Below are 21,821 nucleotides of genomic sequence, written 5' to 3'. Positions count from 1 at the left end.
AGATTCATAAGATGACTGCTGTATCCAAGCCATGCCAAAATCTATACTTTGAAGTACGCCCCCGCCTTGCTAGGCCAAGGACAGTGCTTTTTCAATGAATTGCTGTATCTCTATGCATTTGGTTTTTTAAGCTGATGTTATGCACTTGCTTTGGATGGACTTCTGCCCTAAGATATGAATGTATAACACTCAAATGCAATTGGAGCCAGTTTTTCCTTTCCTTTTTTTTTTTTTTTTTAATTTATATGAAAAAGAATGGGCTTCCACTGGGAGGCATACAAATCTAGGGCTGTTGCCCCTTTTGGCTGATAGGAACCAACCACAGTTTCTAGCTAAACAGGCGGCATTTCTCTGCAACAGGACAGTCCGCGTGCACACGCACAGGTAGCAGGCCTGGTCCCCCGGGCAATGAGGACTTGTCTGGGGAAATGATTGTTTGGCATTTTGGCCTGTAGTCTTCTGTTTAAAAACAGAAGCCAGGGCCAGGTATGGTGGCTCATGCCTGTATTCCTAGCACTCTGGGAGGCTAAGGCAGGCGGATCGTTTGAGCTCAGTTCGAGACCAGGCTGAGCAAGAGCGAGACTCCATCTCTACCAAAAATAGAAAAAGTTAGCTGGGCATGGTGGCGCATGCCTATAGTCCCAGCTACTCAGGAGGCTGAGGCAGGAGGATCACTTGAGCCCAGGAGTTTGAGGTTGCTGTGAGCTAGGCTGACGCCACGACACTCTAGCCTGGACAATAGAGTGAGACTCTGTCTCAAAAAACAAACAAAAAAACCAGAAGCCAAACTTTATATTTATAGGTTGATGAATAACGTGATATTAGTTGTTGTTTAATGCAGAACAATAATATCACAAAAAAGAGAGACAAGCGAGTTGTGGTTCAAGGTTATGTCTAAGGAAGAAAGGAAATGGGATTTTTGGTTTTTTTCTCTCCCATGCTCCCAGTATACGTGTACTTTTTAAAAAAATCATACAATTGGGTCTTTTTGGTGTCTAAACTAAAACAAGGAAGGGGCTGCATGAAGAGACCCTGGCTCACAGGCCCCGCTTCCTGCACGGAGTGGAGCTGGTCGCATTCCAAACGCCCCCTCCACGCAGCCGGGCAGCCTCTCTTGTTTGTGTGTGAGTCCGGGAGGCCAAGGCTACTCATTAATGTTAGGTGGCTTGAGGGGTTGGGGGAATCTTTCTGCTCAGGCCCCTGCAAAGCTCTTCCTGCTTAGAAAAGAGGTTTTGTTTGACTCTTTTTTTCAGCCTCTGAGGCACCGAGGGGAGTGATTAATAGAGAACCACCTCCAGATTTCAATAGAGCAGCAGCGTGAGCTCCCGGGGCCAGCCAGGCCTTTGTTCCGCAGAAAACGGCGATAAAGCCCACTGAGCTGCTTGCTTGCAATCCGGCCCTCATCCGGCTCGTCTGGTCTTTGCCAGGCCAACCTCACGACCTAAGCCGGCCTGGGAAGATTCGCCCGCCCATCAGTGGGGGCCTGTCTCCTTGGCAAAGCTCTTGGGGCCGCAGTTGGGGCCCAGGGACCCTCGGCTTCTTTTGTGAAATTCTGCAGACAAGAGCAAACATCCAAGCCCCAGGCTGGTGGTGTCCAGGCTTCCAGGAAGGGGCCTGGGGGACTCCAAGGGCAGCTGAGCCCCACGCCTCTGTAGCTGGGGTGGTGGGGAGAAGGTGCAGGCCTGTGCAAAGGGACACGGCCCTGGGCTAGCCTGGGCTAAACCATGGGCACCTGATACCACAACAGAAGCCAGAATGAGCTCTGGAAGTGAGAGGAAGGCGGCAGGTTGAACAGAAAGGAAAGCGACAGCCTACAGGCCTGGGCTGGAAACTGTCGCTGGTCCTGGTGCAGATCCCATGTTGGCTCGATGCTCCCTTGGGGGGCGTTTGTCCCTGAGGCTGGATAGCAGGAATTAGAAGGTTATGCTGGTCACATTATAGTGAGGATCAACTGTAGTGGTGTCTCTTCCTCAGAGCTGGCGCCTTTCCTTCATTCATTTAACAACTGCCAAGTGCCTGACCGTGAGGGCGGCATCCTGTGCAAATTCAAAAGTCAGATGCACAGCAGCATTTACGGAGCCTTTGCTAGGCTCCAAATACATCGGTAGGCACAGCATGAAGGGCAAATAACATGGGGGCACTTTCACCCCTGCACGTAGGTGCTTCACGACACGTTGTCAGGGGCAGCAGAGCACAGTGGCTGGTGCAGGGGACTGTCTCAGTCAGCTTGGGCTGCTGTAACAAAAGCGCCAGAGACAGCGTGGCTGAAACTTTTATTTCTCACAGTTCTGGAGTCTGGAAGTCCAAGATCAAGGTGCTGGCAGATCTGGTGTCTAGTGGGGTCCCACTTCCTGGTTTGCAGACAGCCACCTTCTCACTGTGTCCTCATGTGGCGGGAGGAGTAGGGCACGGCAAGCTCTCTGGTATCTTTTCCTAAAAGGCCACTAATGCCTTTATGAGGGCCCCACCCTTGTGACCTATTTACCTTCCAAAGACTCCACCTCCTAACAGCATCATGTCGGGGATCAAGGTTTCAACATATGAATTTGGGGGTACACGGCAGAACGCATGGGGTGGGGGGGAAGTCCTGGTTAGCCATGTGGCCTATGCATGTGGCCTGGCCTGTCTCTGCTTTAGCGTCATCTGTGAAGTGGGGGTTTGTAATGGGCTGGATCGTGTCCTCTCAAAGTTCACATGCTGAAGCCCTAACCCCCAGGACCTCAGAAGGTGACTGTATTTGGAGACAGGGCCTTTAAAGAAGTGATTAAGGTAAAATGAGGTCATGAAGGTGGGTCCTAACCCAATCCTACTGGTGTCCTGGGGTCAGTGTCTACAAGGCAAGGAGAGAGGCCCCAGGGGAACCAACCCTGCTGACACCTTGACCCTGGACTGCAGCCTCCAGGACTGTGAGACGAAAACGTGTTGCTGAAGCCTCCCGGCCTATGGGACTGCATGGCAGCCCGAGCAACACCGGGCTGTGGACGGCAGGGAAGCAGCTGCAGCCAGCTTGCAGGAGGCCTCCGCGGGTGTCAGCTGTGACACAGTGCCCGCCACTGTGCCGGTCCCATCGGGCCCAAGTGTAGGGGGAGCTGTAGATACAAGATCCAGTGTCAACTGTCCCTCGTCCTCACCTCCCAGCAGATAGTCCAGGGCGGGGCTCTACATGGCTCACCCATCAGGATGGAAGTTCGGCCCATCAGGTACCAAAAACCCCAACTCACCAGGGTCGCAACGGTGCCGCAGTGTGTCAGTATGCATCACTGGGTCTGGACGTAGGAGGAGTTTGGGGGCTCCAGCTCCCTTGGCAGGTGGTGAGGCCAGCTCTGCTCTCCTCCAGAGGCAGCCTGGGGGCCTCATGACTACGTCGTCCCTGGCTGCCCATGGCTCATCCTCCCCGATGGCATCCGGAGAAGGAAAGGCCATCTCTTCCCACAGATGCCTCTTGGAAGACAGGAACCCTCCAGAACCTCCGACTATACACCCCTGCAAACTGAATGCGTAACCCTTCCCGGCCGGCTCAGGGAATGGTGGACGATGACTGACTTAGATTCCTGAAGCACTCACTGGCATGCGGACGGGATCGCTGCCCCTGGTGTAGAAACATCCGGGCTCCATCCCGGAGCTGGACTCAGGCCCCTGCCCAGCTCATTGACAGCTCCATGGCAGGGGAGGGCTACAAGGGTTGCTGGCCACTTAACATGGTCCGCTGAAATGACTGGCTCACCACATCTTCCCACGAGGCAGGTGCCACTGTTACCTAATTTTAAAGATGAGCAAATCGAGGCTTGTTGAGACACACAGGCAGGAAGAAGCATTGAAGCTGAGGGGAAAACGAGGTCCCACAATCTGGCTCCCAACCTCACAGTTGCTCCAGCTCAGGAAGGCCACAGGGTCAGGGCAGCAAGCTCTCTGGGGGCAAACAGGCCAACCACACCCACCACGGTTTCCTCCCAGAGTCAGACCATCTGAGAGCATTCTTGCCAACATTTGGGTATAGTTCTTTTCTGCCCTGACGTTTTCTATTGTTTAATGCTAACATTTCCCCCCCTAATCTTTTAAAATTGAGAAATGTAACACACATACAGAAAGGTGCACACATCTGTTGAATAATTATGCATTAGTTTTCTACTGCTGTGTAACAAATGACTACAGTTTAGCAGCTTAAGGCAGCACGGGTCAGGAATCTGGCCACAGCTTACCCGGGTCCTCTGCTCAGGGTCTCACGTGGCTGAATCCAGGTGTTGGTCAGGCCGAGTTCTCATCTGGAGGCTCCACTGGGCAAGAATCCTCTCCCAGAGGCCGGGCGCTGTGGCTCACGCCTGTAATCCTAGCTCTTGGGAGGCCGAGGCGGGCGGATTGCTCAAGGTCAGGAGTTCAAAACCAGCCTGAGCAAGAGCGAGACCCCGTCTCTACTATAAATAGAAAGAAATTAATTGGCCAACTGATATATATATAAAAAAAAAATTAGCCGGGCATGGTGGCACATGCCTGTAGTCCCAGCTACCCGGGAGGCTGAGGCAGAAGGATCACTCGAGCCCAGGAGTTTGAGGTTGCTGTGAGCTAGGCTGACGCCACGGCACTCACTCTAACCTGGGCAACAAAGTGAGACTCTGTCTCAAAAAAAAAAAAAAAAAAAAAAAAAAAGAATCCTCTCCCAGGCTGGTGCCTGCTGCTGGCAGGATGCATTTCCTCATGGTCACATGACCGAGGCCCTGGCTTCTTCCCGGCTGTCGCCTGGAGGTGCCCTCGGGTTCTAGAGGCCACTCATGGTCCCTGTCATGGGGTCCTCTCCAAGGGCTGTTCCCAACATGCTGCTGCTGCTTCTCCAGGTGGCCAAGATGGGGTCTCAGATAACATCATGTGATTGTGCAAGTGATGGGAGTAGCAGCCCTTTGCCCAATCAAGGCAATGACACTCCCCCATTAGAAAATGTCACAGGCCACGCCCTGCTCAAGGGGAGGGGGTGACATAGGGTGTGACTTATTGGGGGCCACTTTAGGGTGTCTAAGTGTAGCCCAGGCTGAGAAACAGAACACTGTCTACAACTCCAAGATCCCATCTCCACTTAATTAGTGCCGACTCAGAGCTGGCTCACGAGAGGAAGTTATTAAAGTTCTCAGGAATTCCGTGAGCTGGCTGTTATACATAGCTGTTATTAAAAATTAAAATTAGGCCAGGCGCGGTGGCTCACGCCTGTAATCCTGGCACTCTGGGAGGCCGAGGCGGGCAGATTGCTCAAGGTCAGGAGTTCGAAACCAGCCTGAGCAAGAGTGAGACCCCCGTCTCTACTAAAAATAGAAAGAAATTAATTGGCCAACTAAAAAAATATATATAGAAAAAATTAGCCGGGCATGGTGGCGCATGCCTGTAGTCCCAGCTACTTGGGAGGCTGAGGCAGCAGGATTGCTTGAGCCCAGGAGTTTGAAGTTGCTGTGAGCTAGGCTGACTCCACGGCACTCTAACCCAGGCAACAGAGTGAGACTCTGTCTCAAAAAAAAAAAGAAAAAAGAAAAGAAAATTAAATTATATAAACTTACAGAGAAATCAATTCTGTTGAAAACAAGGTCTCGAAACTCATCATTTCCTTTGTTCCTGAGGTTATCTGCATCGATTGCAACCGTATACTAGAAATACTCTCCCAACTAGAAATACCCTTCCAAGTTCAGTTGCTCCACATTGGTAGCTTGACAGCAACCACTCCAGAGATATTTACACTGTGAAAAGATGAAAGTGCTATAATTCAGAGCTTAAAGGCCACATCTGGCCCTTGCTTGAGCGAAAAATGGTTTTTATATTTTTAAAGGGCGGTTAAAACAAAACAAAACAAAACTAAACTATGTTCCAAAGACCCTGTGTGTCTGGCAAAGCATAAAATCTTATCTGACTCTGCGAAACATGTTTACCAATCCCTAGCTTAGATTTAAGAAAGCAATAGAGAAAATTAACAATGTAAAATCCAGTCACGCCGTTACATTGTTTTGTTTGGTTTTTTGAGATAGAGTCTTGCTGTCCCCCTGGCTAGAGTGCAGTGGCATCATTGTAGCTGGCTGCAACCTCAAACTCCTGGGCTCAAGGAATCCTCCTGCCTCAGCCTCCAGGAGTGCTAGGATTGCAAGTGTGAGCCACCATGTCTGGCCATGTAGCCGTTAGATTGTGAATAGCACAAAATGCTGAGGGAATATTTGTCCAGTAATGGAAAACCATGATCCCATACAGCAAAGAAGTTGCTCACATCACTGTTGAACAAATCAAGTTTTGTTCTATATCTTTCTTGCTTCATTTCTTACTTGTTACTATAAGTGAAAATACCAACAATCATGTCACATATTTAATGACAATAAATTTACTGGGAAAATAGGCAAATAATTTGGCAGATTACAATTCAATTTCAACCACAGGTTGGCCATGGATACAAGAGTTCAGCAAAAGCAAATGAAAGTATTCTCTGAGAATCAAGAATGGAATTTACAAAAAAGAGTACTGTGTGTTTTATCATCATTTGTAATTCATGTACTACACATTTCATATCAGTAAAATTTTAAATAAATACACGGATAGATGTATGTATATATGCACTCCTTCCCCAGCTGGTTTTTAAACATGTAGCATGACCTTTAGGAAAAGTACCTCCTGGCTTTTCTTTATAATTTAACCACTTTTAGATTTTCCTGTTACCTAGAGGTGACCCAGGCACCTCAGAGCATGGAGTAGTATCCCGGGCTGCATAACCATGTTTGGTCAACAATGGATGGAGTACACAGAAGTGGTCCCTTAAGATTAAAATGCAGTATTTTTACTGTACCTTTCCTATGTTTAGGTACACAAATGCTTCTCCTTGTGTTACAGTTGCCTACAGCACTCAGCACAGAAGCCTGCAACACACAGCCTGGGCATGTAGTGGGCTGTGCCACCTAGACTGGTGTAAGGACACTCTGGGATGTTTACACAAGCACAAATGCCTAACTGCATTTCTCAGAATGCATCCTGCTGTCAAGCCACGTGTGACTGTATTTAAAAGATGCTGCTGCAGTGGATAAACTGAGGGACACTAATTTTTACAGAGCAACCAGCAGTGGCAATGCAATTCTGAGCCTTAATGAAAAAAATGGCAGAAAAAGACAGGGAGCAGTTTCTTTTTAATCTTTATAAACCTCCTGAAATCGTTTTAGAATTAATAAAGATTTGTGTTTTTTTAAAAAGCGACAGCCATTGACTGAGTGCTTAGAAAACACCCAACAGTATTTTTTCATGCAGAATTTCATAAATAAAAATCTATAAAAGTAGGTAAGATAACAAAAAACCTGAAACGACACTCCTAGAATACTGCCATGAGCCTCCCCGAGTCCTGCAGGCTCCGCCCCGGGCCGGTCCCCCCATCCCGGGGCCACGCGCAGCCGCCCCGAGCCGGCAGCAGGACGCGGGACACCCGACCCCCGGAAGGCGCCCCGCGCCGCGTGGTGCGCAGGCGCACCGTGCAGCGCGGCGCCGCCAGGGGGAGCTGCGGGCCCGTCGGCGGCGTGGGGGAGGGGAGCCGCCGCGCTGGGCCGGACCACGTGCGCACCACGTGGCGCCCCGGCAGCCCCGGCCCGCGGCAGGGCAGCCTGGCCGGCCACGCCGCGCAACCGGCAGCCCTCGAGGGTGACGGAGCCGGCTTCCCTGCCGGCGCCCCTGCGCCCGCTGACCTCTGACCTCCGACCCCACTACCTTTAGGGTTACTCCTGGCCAGCGGCCGCGCGGTGTGTTTATAAACAGAGTTCCCGGCGGGGCCGAAACCCCGGATCGGTGGATTTACACCCGGGGAAGCGGAGCCTTTCGCGCGTGTGCGTCTTCCGCGCATGCGTCCTAGGGCCGCGCCGCGCGGCTCGTCCCGCGCTTGCGCACTGGCGGCAGGGCGGCGGCCGGCCCAGCCTGGGGCGGGGTCGCGCGCTGCGGCCGGGAAAGGGCGGGGAAGGTCGGGCGTGAAGGGTTCACGGCGCCGCCCCGTCCCGCGCCCGCTCGCTCCCAGGGGCTCCGGACCGGCGTCCTCGCTGGTAGGGTGGGCCGGGGTGTGTGGTCGTGAGCTTAGGGCTGACCTGCCGGACGGCAGCCCCACCCCGCGCCCCACTCTGGGTCGCGGCCCTGACTGCTCGGGCCGGACTGCCTCGGGCGCCGCCGCGGAAGCCTTGCGGGAGCAGACCCCGCACGCTGCGGAAAGGAAGGAAGTACATCTCATGTTCTGTCTGTTTCATCACAGTTAAGAAAAGGCCGTTCTGACTCCTGCTGCCACAGGGATGAACCTTGTGGACGCTGTGCTGAGTGACATAAGCCAGTCACAAAATGACAAATACTGTGATTCCACTTAACGTGACATCCCCACAGCCATCAGTTCCACGGAGACAAAGTAGAAAGGAGGGCGCCTGGGGCTGGGGAGTTGTTTGATGGGGACGGAGTTTCAGTTTGGGAAGATGGAAGAGCTGTGGAGGCGGATGGTGGTGGTGGTCGCACAACAATGTGAGTGTGCTTAATGCCTGAACTGTGCACCCCCAGGTGTCACGATGGTCAGTTCTGTGCTGTGCACATTTTACCGCACACAGCACAGATGAGACCGCGTTGTCTGACTTATCACAATATCCTTTCTGTGATCTAAAAGGCTCCCAGCAGTCTCACCGGCCTGTGTCATCCAGAACCCCTCCGGCCCCACCTGGCTGCCTTCCTGACCTAGAACACCCAGCCTCAGGGCTGATCTTTGCTGTTCTTGCTGGTGCAAATGCTTCTCATCTTCTCATGGCTGTTTCCTTCTCGTGTGTTCATTCATTTTATTGACATGTGTCCTTAGTAGCTACCAGGCACTATAAAAGGAGTGAGAGACACAAGGGAGCAGAACAGGGAAGGACTCCTCTCACAGACTTTATATTCTGGCAGGGACGTAGTCAGTAAACACAAACAAAAATATCAGGTGGTTGGTGTAAGTGCTGTTAAGGCTTACCTTAACAGGTAAGCCTGGTGATCTGATTACAGCTTGAGTAGGGGTGGGTGGGGATCTAACTTAGATAAGGTGATCCTGAAGAACTCTCTGAGGGTGGCCCTTTGACCTGAGACCTAGGCATGAAAGAGACCACAACGGGAAGATTGAGAGGGGGCAGGGGGGAATTTCCAGGAAGAGAGTGAACAGCAAGGGCCCTGGGGCCAGGAACATTTTGGTGTATTTGAGGAATAGAAAGACTGGTCCAGATGGTATGTGCATGCAAGGGAGAGCTTTAAGATAAGAAGGCAGAGAGATAGGCACGCTCATTCCTATAACCGTGTGACAAATTATTTCCAAACTTACTAGGGTAAAATAACAGTCATTTTATTTGGCTCACAATTTTATGGATCAGGAGTTTTCTTAGGGCCCAGCTGATCAATTCCTGCTTGGGGTCTCATGCGGTTGCTGTCAGATACTGGTGGGTGCTCTGAGTGTCCAATGGCTGGACGGGGCTCGACATCTGAGATGGCTGACTCCTGTGGCTGGCAGGGGATGCTGGCACATGGGGCCAGGGGGTCAGATAGGGCTGCCATTGTCAGAAGTGCCTGCATGTGGCTTAGTTGTACTTCTTGCCTGGTAAGGCTCTGAGAGAACCAGGTAGGAACTACATGATGGTCTTTTAGGATATATCCTCAAAAGTCACCATGTAGTGTTATTTTTGTCAAACTCTCTGGGTTGGAGCCATCAGAAACTTGCCCAGATTCAAGGATAGGGGACAGAGATGCCACCTCTCAGCAAGAGGAGGGTCCAGGTTTTTTGGAGCTGTGTTTTACCATCACTACAGTTGGTGATGTTAGCTCTTTTTGCAGATGGAGAAAACAGTGACTCAGGGTGGAGTGTCAGCCCCAGGCCACACAGCAGAGCAGGAGTGGGACCCAGGGCTTGGGACATGAGCAGATCTGGTCCTGTTCTGTCACATCCTTCCTGCCCTGCTCCAGCCAGTGGACAGGACTTTAGGACAGGCATTGTTACTGCCCAGTTTTGGCCCAAATGTCTCTTTAGAGAGGCCTTTCTTAACAATCCCACCCTTAAGTAGCACAAACCCTGTATGTCACGATCCTGTGTTACTGTCTTCACAGCCCTCATTGCTGTCTCAGATTATCTTGTCTGTTTACCTGCTTCTCGTCTGTTGGGGCCACTCCCAGGAACCACACGTGCCCCATTTGCAGTTGTATTTGCAGCGTCCAATCCAGCCTGGGTCTTGGCCCACAGGAAGTGTTCAGTAAATACTTGTGGAATGAATGGATGGATTTAACCCAGGGTTCGCCTGGCAGGGGGTGCTTGGCGTTCCTAACTGCTTCTTGTTGAGTACCTACAACATGCCAGGTACTTTATTATTATTATTTTTAGAGACAAAGTCTTGCTCCATTGCCCAGGCCGAAGTGCAGTGGCACAATCATAGCTCACTGTAGCTTCAAACTCCTGGGCTCAAGTGGTCCTCCTGAGTAGCTGAGACTACAGATGCATCCCATCATGCTGGCTAATTTTTTCTATTTTTGTAGAGATGGGGTCTTGCTATGTTGCCCAGGTTGGTCTCAAACTCCTGGCCTCAAGTAATCCTCTTGCCTTAGCCTCCCAAACTGCTGAGATTACAGGCATGAGCCACTGTGCCCAGTTATAGACACCAACATGGCTCTTCACAGTGACCCTCAGCCCCATTTTACACAGTAGGAAATAGAGGTTCAGGAAGGCAGAGCCAGAATTCAAGCCACAGGCTGGATTGTTTTTCTGCTGATGACAGCCCTCCCCCCACCTCCTGAACTTGACAGAAGTTAAAGAAGTACAAGGGTTTAGTCAACTGTGGGGTCCCACTAGTACAATGGTGAAGAATTATTATCAAAATATGTGTAGTGTCACACCTCATTTCTAAACGGAGCTACATAGGCCCGTAGCGATAGATGACAAAGTGCACCCAAATGAAACACAATGATTGGATGGGAGAAAGGCACTTGGAGAAGACAGGGAAATAGGCTTTGGCTACATCCCCCTTCCTGGATGGCACCAATGGTTGATTTTAGAACGAAGACCCTTGGGACTCAGAACTACAGGTGGGAGGTTCAGTCAGCACAGGCTGGGGTGCAGGGAGGGCAGCCTGAGGACCCGACAGGAAAATTCCCTGCCCTCCGAGCCGCAGGTGACTTGTTCTTCTGCCAGTGAAGCCGTGGAACTGGCGGGATCCCAGAGGCTGCTCATCCCGCGTGCGCTCGGAAGATCTTGTAAGACACGTGCAGTTCAACTTGTAATTACAGTTTCTCAGACTTGGAGGCAATTACGGTGCAGCAGGAACGATTAGGCCATTAATGTCACTTGTGACACTAGTGAATAGTATTAATAAGAGGAGACTATTCATTGAGGAGTCTGTTTTGAAAATTTACTTTTTTCCTCCCCACCAAATTATAGTATGTTCAGAATTTCTAAAACTTATTTTTGGCTCAGGTTCAACCTCGTCTCCCCACACTGCCAGCTTGGAGAAAACCCATGAACTCTTTCAATATCAGTATAAACATCCCCAGGGTTTTATCCTTTCCTCTTCCCTTTTCTTCTGGTTTTAGACATTAAAAGTGTATTAAACATACATGCATATAACCAAGTATTAGGAAACACATGGATCCATGTTTTTGTACTTAGTATAACCGCTGTTGATGATCTTGCAGTAGTTTGGTAGCTGAACATTCAAGAATAAACCATTGGTTTGGAATTCTAATGTCCTATAATGACATTAGAGAACAGGTTTAAAGCCATGAAACTCAAAGTGGGGGTGGTGGACTACTCTTGTCTGCCAGCTGTTCACTGCTGGCAAGATAGGTACAGAAGTAGAAAATAAGCATTTAGAAATATTTCAATGAGACCCAAGAGTGGGTTTGTGGACTTGTCACCTCTTTTACAAAACAGATTTGGAAGAAAACCAAAACCTGGTCCTTCACCCCAGATAGTTTGGGAAGAGGCAAAATATTTTGAGCAGATCATGACCTTTACCTACACCTACACCTACACCTACACCTAGAGACCTGACAGTTTCTGGGAAACTGCCCTGAAGAATAAGAGAATTCCATAAGATGGGCAGGTAAATACATGAATATTTAAAAAATCAATAGAATTCTGACATATAAATGATAGCTCTTTAGAAAAGGTCCCTTATACAATAGAAACTAAAATGAAAATACCTAAAACAAACTAAAATAATGGGCAAAATCTTTCTGAATGATTTTCTCCCTTGTCTCCAGAAGACACAAATCCTCTGATTGGAAATGAGGTGTTTGAGCTGGTTGAGAAGGTACCTGACTCACTTTGCGACAGACCAGAAAAGCGTCCAAGGATGCCAAGGTGTGGTCCCTGCAAGCCACAGCTTCTGGAAGAGCCACGGAGGCTGTTTCTTGGTCTACAAGATGACGAGGTGAAATTTAGAGCATCTGTGGCTTGGCCCAGACACAGAAGCTGGCTGAGGAGTCTCTGATTCAGGGCTTAGAATCTGCCCAGGGACGGGGCTCTCCTGTCTTCTGTGAGCGTTTGTGAGAACAATGGGACATGCACACGTGTCTGCGTGAATGTGGACATCCCTGTTGGATGCTGAGGAAACTGGTAACAGTCATCCTTGGACAGGGAGCTGGCAGGTGGGGATAGAGCTGGGAGAGAGACAGACGTGTCACTGGTCACAGTTCTGTTCCTTTTGAATTTTGTTCCATCTGTATATATTACTGATTCAAGTGTTCCATGTGTATATATTACCGATTCAAGAAAATCAATTAAAGAAAATTAATTTAAAAAATAACTCCTGTCTAGCCCTCTCATTTTAGTAACAAGGACATGGAGGCCCATCGGTTTTCAGCAGTTTCTCGAGTGACCTCTAGTTTATTAGTGATAGTGCCAGGACTCCAAGTCACTGACCAACTAGGACTCGAACTCCTGACTTGCGGTTGCGGTAGGATGTACAGCCTTTTTTCTTCTCAAAATACCTGTGGATCATTTAATCATCATGGTCCAGGCATTTGGCATCTGTGAGCCTGTGAACTGGCACTCATTCAGTTATTCAGTTAGTATTTATGGAATGTGTATTATGGTCATGTCCATGAACACCAGGTCCAGGGCGAGGTGCTTGGGCAACATCAGAGAACAAAACAGACCACGATCCTGGCCGTAGATGGGAAACCTGGTAAACGTGTGCATGTAACATCAAGGTGGAAAGCGATGAGCTGTGGAGAAAGGAAGTGCAGGCAGGGAAAGGGCATCTGGAGCACTGGGTTCAAGCTCGTGGAGACCTGCACATGGAGGAGACCGAGCCAAGGCTGGAGTGTGGGGAGCTGGCGGTAGGGGTGGCGTTCTTGTGGCTTTCCTGAGAACTCAGCCTTTCACCCTGAGATGAGAGCTACTGCTGGGTTTTGATCAAAGTAATGACATGATTTGATGGACTTGTTAAAGAGGTCGACTCGACTACTTTGTTGGAATATTAGGTTGTGTGTGGGGCAAAGGCCGGCTCAGGGAGCCATGGAGGGGCTGTGCAGTGACCAGCAGGGGATGGTGGTTGAAATGGGATGGGTGCAGATGGGAGGTGTTGGAATTCTCAATACATTCTGTTTTTTTACTATTTGTTTCATTGTGACACAGTACATACATTAATAACATACAATTTGCCACTGTAACTGTTTTTAAGGGCACAATTCGGTGGCATTAATTATATTTGTAATACTGTACAACCATCACCATTACCTACTTCAGAAATGTTCATCACCCCAAATGGAAACTTTATAACCATGAAGCAAAAACTACCCATTCTGCCTCCCCACAGCCCCTAACTAACCACTAACCTACTTTTTGTCCCTATGAATCAGCCTGTTCTAGGTATTTCATATAAGTAGAATCATGTAATATTTGTTCATTTGTGTTTGGCTTTCCTTTTTTTTTTTTTTTTGAGACAGGGTCTTGCTCTGTCTCCCAGGCTGGAGTGCAGTGATATCATCACAGCTCACTGCAGCCTTCAACTCCTGGACTCAAGTGATCCTCCCACCTCAGCCTCCCGAGTAGCTGGGACGACCAGCACCACCATGCCCAGCTAATTTTTCTATTTTTTTCTAGAGACAGGGTCTTGCTCTTGCTCAGGCTGGTCTTGAACTCCTGGCCTCAAGCAATCTTCCTGCCTCAGCCTCCCAGAGTGCTGGGATTACAGGCATGAGCCACTGCTCCCAGCCAGCATTTGGCTTTTCTTTAACTTAGCACAGGCTGTTTTCAATTTTCATCTGTGCTGTAGCATGCATCAGTACTTTATAGCTTTTTATGGCTAAATAATATTCTGTGGTGTGGATAGGCAATGTTTTGTTTATCCATCATCTATTGGTGGACGCTTTGGTTTTTCCTACCTTTTGGCTCTTGTGCATAATCCTGCCATGAACATGGGCGTGTGAGTACCCGAGTCCCTGTTTTCAATTCTTTGGGCTATAGACCTCGGAGTGGCATCGCTGGATCATATGTCAATTCTATGTTTAACTTTTTGAGGAATTACCAAGTTGTTTCCCACAGCAGCTGCACTGTTTTACATCCCCACCGGCGACGTACGAGGGCTTCAATTTCTCCACATTCCACCAACACTTGTTATTTTCCATTTAAAAAATTACCTCCATCCCAGTAGGTGTGAGCTAGACTCTCACTGTGCTTTTGAATCTTGTTTCCCTGATGATTCATGATGTTGAGCATCTTTTCATGTGCTGTGGCTGTTTGTATAGCTTCTCAGCAGAAAAAAAAGTTTTAGTGCCTATTAACAAAAATATTAGTAAAATTTAATGTGGTCCCAATAAAACATCCTCATAAAAGGCAAAGCTCTCAAACTTTGCTTTCTACTACTAGATCACTTGGAGAGTTCTAAAAACCCGTGAGATGTAAGTGGTACTCAGTGTAGATCAAATCAGGTCCCACGTGCTGGCTGGGTGTGTCGTCGCTGGGGGTTAAACGCTGGGCTGGGGCCCTCCCCGCCTTGGCCCTGTGGTCTCGCCTGCTAATAGTGTAGGAGATGGGCAGTGGGTGGGCGTCTGGGCTTCTGGCTTCTGTCTCTGGTCGCTTTGAACAGCCGGCTTTGCCTCCCTGCCCAGCACTGCACAGTGAAGGGAGCTTGTCGATGAGCAAACGTTCCCAGCGTGCTCCGAGCTTCCTGGGTCAGAAGCCCCGATGACAAGGTGATGTTGCGTTTTCCCAGCCCAGCGAGTTTGCTGCAGCTCGGCTTGTCCTGGAGAGGGCTCAGTGCCCTGGAGATGGCAGTGCAGGACGGGGATTGAGCAGCACATCCGCAGCGCTCCTTCCTGCCTCCACCATCAGTCTGGCTGTAGCCTCCAAAGCAGCCTGCCATTCTCCTTGGGTCCCCACCCGGGGCTCCAGCTCTTCCGATGAATCTGAAGCGGGAGTCAGACCACCACCTGCCCTGAGCAGCTCTCAACAGCACGGCTTGGGTGGGCGTCGCTGGGAGGCTCGTGTCCCTCCGCTGGGGTGGGAGGGCATTCCTTTAATCATCTGACCGACATTTGCCTACTGTGTGACAGGCAGCCTGCTAAGTGCAGAGGACACCGATCCGATGCAAAGAAAGCAAACATCGAGTAAACATCACCCAAGTACACGTGAACTATGAACAAGTGCTGCCTGGGAGGGCCGAGAACAGACCTGAGAAGGGGTTTGACCTCGGCTGGAGGCGAGATCTAAGGGACAGTGGCGGGGTGGGGTGGGTGGGAGCATGCTTAATGACTTTAAAGCAAAAGCACAGCTCTACGTTTCCGTGACAGTGACAGATTTCTTGATACTTTCCCCTTCTCCCTGGTAACAAACTAGGCTTAGCCGATCAAAGCCAGAGTTTGTGACATGTGTCTCTCAGCGAGGGCCGTAGCCTTTTGGTAGGGATGGCCCCAAACTGTGGGGAGATGCCTGCCTGTGAAGTGCTCTGCATGTATACCCCGAGCGTGTGCACCACATGCAAGGTGTGGCCCTGGGAAGAAGCGACATACCATACCAAGAAGCAACAGCTGCCTCTTGACTGCAAAAGGCCACTGATTTCATTGGAGAGATTGAAAACCACCCGAGAAAATGAAGCCAACAGTGCAGCGTGGTTTACAAAGTGGCCAACGTGCTGGAGGGCAGAGGAGGGGGGTGGAGTTTAAAGGACAGGGCGTGGGGCGGTGGCGGAGGGCACCATGTGGACTGAGGAGCAGCAGGTGGGCAGGGTAGATGCAGAGCAGGGGCAGGGCGGGAGCAGCCACCTGGCTCCCCGGGACGCAGGGAATGAAGAGCTCAGGACCCCCATCACTGAAACTCCCCCCAAAGCTCCCAGCATTTGTCTTAAAAATGCTCCTACACTTTGCATTCTATTCCGTGACATAGGCGTGTTTAGCATGAAAACAATGTTTTGAATCGCTCATTTGATTATTGGCATTTTTTTTCACTCTTCAACTTCTCAAAACAAATGGAGGCTGTAGGAAGAGGCGGGCATTCGGGTGCGGGATGCCAGCAGCACTCCCAGCTGTACACACGGGTGGGCTGGGCAGCGGCTTCTTCCCGGTGCATGGGGCCTGGGTTCAGATCCCACACGGCCTCCGCACGTGACCTAGGGAGAGTAGCCTTCTCTTTGTGCCCAACCGAGCTCCCTGAACGGTGAGTGGGGAGGAGTCACACGGGGCTGGGTAAGAACTGAAGCTGTGAACGTGTGCGAAACTCTCAGCACGGCACACAGTAAGATAGCCGATAGATGGTGCATGTTGTGACTGTCAGCGTTGTTAACGGGTCACAGAGGGCCTTGCGTGGCCCACACTTCAAGAGTGTGTGTTGGGGGTCAGTGGAGGACCCGGATCCTGAGGGTTTCATTATTGAAGGTTTGAGGGGGCAGGAGCCTGTTTGCTGCTGGCCCTTGGAGGGGGGGTGAAGGAAGGAATGAGCCGGCTGAGAGGGGCCTGGTGGCGGGGCCCCGGTGGCACCAGTTGGTGACAACCAGCATGGCGGTGGCGAGGTGCAGGTGCCCACTCAGCAGACTGAGCCGTCTGATCTGGTGGCGTGGAAGTAGATTGCCATTTATCAGATACCAAGAGGCATCTTGTGACTCCTCCCCCAGGTCCCTCCTCATTTTGTGAATATATATTCTTTGGCTTATTTGCCCACTTTGTTTTTTATTTATTTATTTTTTTTTATTATTTTTCTTTCTTTGATGCCCAAGGAATGTGGATGCCCACTTTGTCTATATGTTTATCATCCATCTCTCTCCTGGGTAGGGAATGCCACAAAGGCGGAGGCTCTGTCTCTCGAATACCCCGCTCCTCTCTGAGTACTTGGCACCTGACAGATGCTCAGGGCTGAGTTGTCTTTGTGTGTGGTGTGTGTGGGGGCGTCCAGACACGCGGTGAGCACGGCAGGTCCTTATGGAGCTCCCACAACTCCAAAGGGCGGGTAGAATCTGTACCTTTCACAGAGGAAGGAACTGGGGCTGAGGGAGAGGCGGAGTCCCTCGTCTCAAGTGCACACACCTGGGCAGTGCGGTGGGGGATGGAAACCAGCTGTCGCGGGCTGCAAGATGCTGTGCCTCCCACAGACCGAAATGCCCCCAGCATGAGAGCACCAGGGTAGACACGGTGAGCTTGCAAAGACGGCGGGCTTCTGGGTGGCAGTGTCCAGAGGATGCTTGCAGACTCAGACGATCTTAGTGTTGAGAAGGATTGTAGAGCAGCAGTCTCCAACCTTTTTGGCACCAGGGACCGGTTTCAAGGAAGACAATTTTTCCATGGAAGGTGGTGGGGGAGGGGAGGCGGAGCTCAGGAAGTGACATGGGCAATGGGGAGCGGCTGTAAATACAGATGAAGTTTCGCTCACTAGCCTGCTGCTCACTTCCTGCTGTGTGGTCCCCAGTTCCTAAGTTTCAAGGAAGACAATTTTTTCCACAGACCAGGATAGGAGTGGGGGCAAGGTCTGTGGCCCGGTCCCTCACAGGTTGTGGACCACTACTGGTTCATGGTCCGGGAGTTGGGGACTGCAGCCATAGAGGACATTGCTATGATCTTTCATCCAGGCCTGGATTCTGTGTTTCATGTCCCTGGAAGGAGGTTGGTCATTTGGGGCCTGATCGAACACACGCAGTGATGACAGTTCCCCATCACAAAAGGCATCCCAGGTCTTTTCTCAAAGAGGTTTCCTTAAGTTCTACTTTATCCTGAGCCAATATCTGTTTTTCTGGTCAAAAAAGTGATAAACGGTACAGAGCCCAGAGGAGAGCGGTGAGGTCTCCAGACCTTTCCCAGGGTTGACATCAGCCCATTAATCAAAACTGTGTGTGTGGTCACCTGCCTCATCTGAACCCAGCTCACTCGACTCCCTTCCGGCCTGTACGTGTCTAGCTCACCCGCAGGGATATCGAGAGACTTCTGTCGGATGTCTGGGTGCAGTCCCGACACGCAGTCTCCTGGGTCTTCCCCTCTCAGGAAGGGAAAGGTGCTTCCTTTGGCAGGCATGTCCTCGCTGGATCCGGGCTGTCTTGAAGGACCATCCATCTGTGCCTGGTCCCCCCAGGGTGGACAAGATCTTAGAATTTTTGCCCAGCCATAGATGTAGAGTTCTGCAGCTTCCAGAATCTGCCCTTCTTTGCTTCTTTGCAAAGTGGGACATCTGTTCATCTCTCCTCTCCTTGCACCTCCCTGCTCCTCGGGGGCTCTCTGAGGATGGAGACCACATCTGTCCCTCCCTGTCCTGTTTGCTGCAGTGGCCCTAGAGCCCAGCAAAGAGGAAATGCTGAGAAACTGCTGGTCAGAGCTGAACTCACTCCAATTCTGCAATCTCATTCACAAGTTCTGCTGTATGTGCAGCCATCCTGATTTCCCTTATCCTAACCTGCTTCCTGCTTTAGTTATTCTCAAAAAATCGCAGATTTTCTTTTGTAACTATAAAAGTAATACATGTCTATCAAGAATCCTAAAATAATCAAATAAAAATCATCCCTAATTCCATTGCTCAAAGGTAATGACTCGTGACATTTTCTTCCTGAGTTTTGGACTCAGATTTCCACCTGCCTGTAGAACATTTCTACCTCTGAAACATGCCAGGGTCTACCTGACCTCCACTGACCTCCACCTCTTCCCCCTGCACACGGCCCCTGAGCTGTTCATTAATAGCACCGCCACTCACCACATCACCCGAGACAGAAATCTTGCATTATCCTCCTTTTGACCCCCAACATCCAATTATTCAGCAAGACATGCCCAGTCTAGCTCTGGAATGTGGTTTGTCATTGTTACCAGGGCTCAAAAGCAGCCCCTCACTGTTGCTTATTTGAATTATTGCAACAACATTCTTACGGATCTTCTAACCTTTAGTCTCTCCCGCTGGGGCAATCTAATCTCTCTGTTGCTGCTGAGATAAGATCATGTTAGCCCTCTGCTCAAAAACCTTCAACAGCTCTCTGTTTTCTATAGAAAAATCCAGCATGACATTCAAGGTTCTACATCACTTGGTCAAAATCTCTGTTCTCTGTCCTCATCACCGACTCCAACATCACCACTGCCAGGAAGCCCACTCTGATATTGGCAGTCAAGTTAGCCACCCCGTTCTTTGTTCTCCCATGATGCTTTGATTGGTTCTTACTGATCATAATAGGGTCTGGTGCATGTCTATCTTTGCTCCCTTGATAGACTGGGAACTCGCTGACGTCAGAGATGTCAATTTTTGTTGATGTCAAAATTTGTTTAATTTCTCTTTGTGTCACCTGAGGGAATCACATTATTGGTCAGGTTGATTTCAGCACAGAATCCATCTGGGCCCAGAAACTCAACCTCTTTTGAAGCACAGATGTGCTTTTTTGGTATCACCCTGCCTCTCTGGAGCCTCAGTTTTCTTTTTTTTTTTTTTTTTAAAGTTTTAAATTAATTGGAATGGACTCCCCCCCGCCCCCACCCCGGTTCTCCTTGGGGAACTGTCTGCCCTTTTTTCTTTGGGCCCAGTCCAGTGGATTGGGGCGGATTGGGGTGAGTTTGTAAGCGGGCGTCCGCCCTCCCCGGGCCGCAGGTATCACATGACCCCGGCCAGACCCAGCTGGAGTGTCCTCTGCAAACCCAATCTGGGGCAAAACAATGATGATGCCAAAAATCAGTGGGGTCTTCTCCGTCTTCCTCAGGCCCTCCTGGGGGGCCCTTGGTCTCAGGGTGTGTTAAAATTAGGGCTTTACCCCCCTCTCGGGGCTAAGACACACTTATATTTTTGAAAATTACAAAAAGATGGAAATTCCAGGACCCCAAAGGGCTTTACTATCCTCTGATTTCCTATCAGACACTTGTCTGCACGGGATGGGTTCCAAGACCCCCAGTGGACACCTGAAACCACAGACAGTCCCAGACCCTATATTCGTTATGTTTTTTTCTTATATATACATACCAATGATAAAGTTTAATTTATAAATTAGGCACAGTGAGAGATTAAGATAAACTGAAAGCAGAATAATTATAACAATGTACTGTAATAAAAGTTAACCGAATGTGGTTCCTCCTCTCCTCGCCCCCCAATCTCTTATTCGATGGCACTAACTCTTCCCATGACCTGGCGACCTGAGAACCAAGATGGCTACCAATGACCAGCAGGTGGGTGGTGCAGACAGCAGGGATACACTGACAAAGGGCTGATTCTCATCCCGGGTGGGATGGAGCCGGGCTCGAGCTTTCATTACTCGGCTCAGAACCTCATGCGATTTAAAACTCATGCGTTGTTATTTCTGGAATCTCTCATTTCATATTTTCAGACGGTGGTTGACCACAGGTAACTGAAACTGCAGAAAGCAAACCATGGGGCGGGGAGAGTGGTATGCTAAGCCGAATGTAGACACTTCTGATGCCGCTTCCGGCTCTGCTGAGACTGGCTTCATCCCTGTCTGGACGCCCCGGAGCTCTGAGCTGGCAAGGCTGGAGGCTGATGTGGGTGCAAGGGATCCTCCCAGTCTACACTCGAGCACGGTGGAGAAATCCTTCCTGACGGGGAAGTGGTGGGGACATCTACTCACAGCTGTTGTTTTATCTGAGACCCTGAGAGGGCCGCTGCTCTCCGGCAGCATCAAGGGTAAACAAGAAAAATCTCCAACGAGGGACTTTTAGAAGGAAAATTTACAGACTTATATGGTTTCCCTCCTTGCCCCAACCTGTAACTGAGCTCCCAGGGCAGGGTGTGGCTTGCTTTTAGATACCAGCAACTGTTTACATTCCCAGCTGCTCCCTCAAGAAGGAGAATCATGTGACGGTGACGGGGCTGTCCATACCTCCCTGGCTGCGGTTCTTATTTCTCAATCCTTGAGCTGTCTTGGTTCTTGTCCCTTTCCAAGCTGGGTTCTCCAGATCCTTGCTGATCCTGTGAGTCCCGCATGAGAGCAAAAGAGTGGCTTAAATATCAGAAACAGGCAGCTCAGGTCCAGTCTGTGGCTCCCTGGAATCGCCCACGTCCGAGACTCTCCCTGTCTTTCCGTTCCATCCATCCTCTATGTCCTTCAGCCTTCTGTCCTCAAGATCACACAATGGTCATGATAGCTGCTGCAGCGCCAGCCATCATGGTGGTATTCCAGGTTGGAGGAAGGAGGCAGGAGGGTGGTTAAAAGGCACCATCAGCATAGTCCAACCACTTAAAGAAACCTTCCCCATAACCCCAACATACCTTATTTGTCATGACAATGTCACATGATTCCCCCCCATCCATGTTAAGGGAAGCTGAAATGTGTGATTTAACCGGACATATTCCTGCTTGACTGAAACCAGGCTGGAAGAGGGAGGGAATGGGTGCTGGGCGGGCAGGTCTCGCTCTTTTTCTCAGTCACCACCATCCCTCCCATGGCTTGTTC

General features: G+C 50.1%; 1 long non-coding RNA gene across 1 annotated transcript; it reads right to left on the bottom strand.

The window, feature by feature from the left end:
• Positions 1-262: 262 nt before the first annotated feature.
• LOC142862432 (uncharacterized) lies at positions 263-4,609 on the bottom strand. Its single transcript, XR_012913506.1, has 3 exons — positions 4,200-4,609; positions 3,222-3,757; positions 263-3,089 (listed from the first exon to the last, which is right to left on the bottom strand). It is a non-coding gene; the product is annotated as an uncharacterized LOC142862432 (long non-coding RNA).
• Positions 4,610-21,821: the final 17,212 nt, after the last annotated feature.

The sequence above is a fragment of the Microcebus murinus genome, chromosome 19 (genome assembly GCF_040939455.1).
Source record: "Microcebus murinus isolate Inina chromosome 19, M.murinus_Inina_mat1.0, whole genome shotgun sequence".
Classification (NCBI taxonomy): Eukaryota; Metazoa; Chordata; class Mammalia; order Primates; family Cheirogaleidae; genus Microcebus; species Microcebus murinus.
This window is presented reverse-complemented; position numbering and strand designations above follow the sequence as displayed.